Genomic DNA, 4075 nt, shown 5'->3' on the forward strand with positions numbered 1-4075 from the left:
TCATGGAGGGTATGGTTGAGGCTGCAGGCTCAGACTCTCCGCAAGGGTTTCTTGGTATGTTTGTAACGCAGCTCGCTGAAGCTGTGGTGTCAAAGCCTTGCTGTCCTGGGAGAAGTTGCTGGGAAGTCAGGCTCCAAGCCATTTCCTCCCCGAGGCAGCTGCGGATACATGATCCTTATTGCCCTTCTTTCCCTGGGGAGGTGAAGCCAGATATCAGCCTTTCTCCTACCACCCCAGACCAGCCTAGGCCTTTGCCCCAGGCTTGGTCATAGCCAGCTGAGGTCACTAGGGAGCTTTAGAGCTGTGAGTTCTGTTTTCTATCAGATCCTAACCGCAGGGACCACTGCAGCAAAACAGCATAGAGTAGGGAGGAGAAAGGGAGCTACTGGCTGGGAAGTTTCCTAGCACCCAGTTAGCCAGACCTGTCCACACATGTTGCCCCTAGCTTTGGCAGACAAGTAGCTCCATTCCTCCTTCTGTACAGACTTACCTGCGCGTGGAATTGTTGACTCCCAGCACTGTGCAGGCCCTCAGAAACCATCAACATCAAGCTGTTCTTATAGCAGTCTCACAGGGAAACTGACCCACAGAGGGGATGTGAATTGCCTGAGGCCTTTCAATCAGTGAGTGGCAGAAGTAGGGCTTGAACCCACCCCTCTGACTCGTAAGCCAGGGCTCTGTGTACTGGGCTGGGTTGCAGTTCTTGATTTCTTCTGTGGAAGCTGGGCTCTTCCTCTTTAGAGTGCTATAGCTCAAGGCTGGGCTGTCACCCTGGAAAGAGCCCAGACTCTAGTGAACAGACTAACAAAATTCCACAGCTCCACCCCTGCCTCCACCAGGTGGGATAATTCATTGTCCTTCCCTTTCCATTGGCAGGATTTCCCCTTCATGAATTAGGTGGGAATAGGAAAGCACTCTTCATAGAAACGTGAAGTGTTCTTTAAGCTGCCTGGCTGTGAAGCCAGCTCGGGGGTTTAGAAGCGTGGGCTGACCGGGCTCAGTGGCTCAAGCCTGTAATCACAACACTTTGGGAGGCCAAGGCGGGGGGATCACCTGAGGTCAGGAGTTCAAGACCAGCCTGACCAACATGGTGAAACCCCGTCCTTACTAAAAACACAAAAAATTAGCCAGGAGTGGTGGGGGATGCCTGTAATTCCAGCTACGTGGGAGGCTGAGGCAGGAGAATCGCTTGAACTCGGGAGGTGGAGGTTGCAGTGAGCTGAGACTGCACCACTGCACTCCAGCTTGGGCAACAATAGCAAAACTTGCTCTCAAAAATGTATGTAATAACAAAAATAAAAGCATGGCTGCAGTCATTTCAACCACCTCTGGCCTCGGCATCTTACTTGCATCTCAGCTTCCCTTTACTTCCCTGTGAAATGGGATAACAGTCCCTAACTCCTAGAATTGTTTTGAGGATTAAAGGATATCATCCACATTGCCTGATCCAGAGTAAATATCCCATAGTTAGCTTTTATTTCTCTTTATCAGCCTAAAAGTGTTACCTGGTGACTGTTGTCTTTTTTGTTTTTTTGACATGGAGTCTCACTCTGCCGCCCAGGCTGGAGTGCAGTGGCGCGATCTCGGCTCACTGCAAGCTCCGCCTCCTGGGTTCACGCCATTCTCCTGCCTCAGCCTCCTGAGTAGCTGGGACTACAGGTGCCCGCAGCACGCCAGGCTCATTTTTTGTATTTTTAGTAGAGACGGGGTTTCACCGTGTTAGCCAGGGTGGTCTTGATCTCCTGACTTCGTGATCCGCCCGCCTTGGCCTCCCAAAGTGCTGGGATTACAGGCGTGAGCCACCGTGCCCGGCCCGACTATTGTCTTCTTGTCAGTGTGTTTATGTCATCCAGCTCTGGGGGCTTAATCACCACATAGATTAGGTTTTAACTGGATTTTCATAATAGCACCTAAGAAGGGGCAGATTTTTAAATTCCCATTTTCCAGATAAAAAGTACAATTTTCATGATGTTAACTCATCTGGAAGTCTTCTGCAGCTTTATTTTAGTTGTTAAATCTTTTGAAAACAGGGTGGAGTTTTTATGATAGAAGGCCTGGAAACTGGGACAAAGTGAGCATAGAAATGATTGGAATAATGAGGGCGACTATTGAGGTGAGGAGCGGGGAAAGCCAGGGCAAGAGAGGGAGTCATATTTTGGGAGTATGAGTGGGGCAGAGATAATTCAAAGCCTTACAGAGAACAAAAGGCAGGTTAGGGGAAGGGTTACTTCTGCAAGCGGGTTGATAGGAAATTAGAAAAGCTTTTATATATAAGGTTTTGTACTGTTTGCCTCTTATGATGAGCATATAAATATTTTAATTTAAACATATTTTAATGTTCCTTTTCCCCCTTTGGAAGCTGGTTGCTGTTGGTTGCTGTCTCTGTAGCTGGCTGTGGAATGAGGTCTGACTCAGGCAGCCAGGCCCTGGAAAGCAGCAGGACCTGCTCCTCCTCTCCCCAAAAGGCCTGGGGCTGGGAAAGGGGTGAGAGCGCAGGGCTGTCATCAGCTGGCTGTGGCCGCACAGCTTGGAGGAAAGCAGGGTTCACCTATACCCCTGACTCAGGTACAAAGGTCACAGAGGCCAACAGAGGAGGATTTGCATTTACAAATTCCTCAGTATCCATGGAGGGTGGTTCCAGGCTCCTCCGTGGGATGCTCGAGTCACTTACATAAAATATCATGTTTGTGTATAGACTGTGCACATCCTCCTGCGTGCTTTAAATCATCTCTAGGGTACTTATAATACCTAATACAATGTGAATGCTCTGTAGTTACAATTAATCCATTTTTTATTTTTTTTTATTGTTGTATCATTGTATTCTTTTTTTTTTGAGATAGAGTTTTGCTCTTGTTGCCCAGGCTGGAGTGAAATGGTATGATCTCGGCTCACCGCAACCTCCGCTTCCTGGGTTCAAGTGATTCTCCTGCCTCAGCCTCCCGAGTAGCTGGGATTAAAGGCACCCACCACCACTCCCAGCTAATTTTGTATTTTTAGACAGAGTTTCTCAATGTTGGTCAGGCTGGTCTTGAACTCCCAACCTCAGGTGATCTGCCCACCTTACCTCCCAAAGTGCTGGGATTACAGGTGTAAGCCACCGTGTCCAGCCATATCATTGTATTTTTAAATTTTTTATTTATCCAAGGTTGGTTGAATCCCTGGATGTAGAACCCACAGATGCTGAGGGCCAGCTATAGCTCTTATTGGGTAACTGATATACTAGGCTCATTTAATCCTTACTATAACCCTAAGAAGTGGGTAATCTTATCCCCATTTGACATTTAAGGAGACAGGCTCAGAGAGGAGGTTGGGTAACTTGCTTAAGGTGTCAGAGTTGGGACTCGAAACCTGTTCTGTGTAATGCCAGTCTTGTTTCCAGGCTGTGCTGGAGACAAGGATGTGGTGGGTAAGCTTCTTAGGCCTTTATTATTCAAAGTGAACTATCTAGAATCAAAGGAGATCATTTAATTTTCACTTCCTGGATATGATGGGAGACATTGACACAGAGCCTAACTTCTATTGAACTTTCTTATAAATTTCAGCCTCTGCCCTTGACAGTATATTCTAACCCTTGCAGCCTCCTCTTCTGCCTCCATCTCTGACTCATTAGGTCCACTGGACTGTGGTTAGATCTGATTGGCTTATTTCATACTATGTTTGCTAAATTATATGGATTTGGTTCATCCCCAAGGTCTTGAAAATAGGAGGCGGGATGATGTCTCAATTTTATAGATTGAAAACACTGACCACTATTCTATATACTTTATGTCTTCCTTCAATCTTCAAATTAATCCTATAAAGTAGGTACTAGTACCAGGTGATAATTTGACATGGGAGGCAGCTGAGGCAGGGGGGATGCCCCACCAAGTAAGTGGTGGAGGGGGATAAAGTGGGATTCCAACCTGGGTAGCCCAGTTCCACAACTCCTCTCTTACCTGTGTGCTACAGCACCTGGGCCTTAGCATCAGAGAGGCCTGGGTTCTCATCCTAGTTGCATAACCATGGATGACTTAACCTTTCCTCAGATTCCTCATCTGTGAAATGAGGAGGATAAAAATACCTACCTCGCCGGGCG

At 47.3% G+C, this 4075-nt stretch overlaps 1 protein-coding gene across 1 annotated transcript in view; it reads left to right on the forward strand.

The window, feature by feature from the left end:
* AVPI1 (arginine vasopressin-induced 1) overlaps positions 1-4075 on the forward strand; it is a 17121-nt gene that overhangs the window by 9868 nt on the left and 3178 nt on the right. The gene's annotated exons all lie outside the window — the stretch shown is intronic.

The sequence above is a fragment of the Colobus angolensis genome, unplaced genomic scaffold (assembly GCF_000951035.1).
Source record: "Colobus angolensis palliatus isolate OR3802 unplaced genomic scaffold, Cang.pa_1.0 Scaffold316, whole genome shotgun sequence".
In the NCBI taxonomy this organism is placed as follows: Eukaryota; Metazoa; Chordata; class Mammalia; order Primates; family Cercopithecidae; genus Colobus; species Colobus angolensis.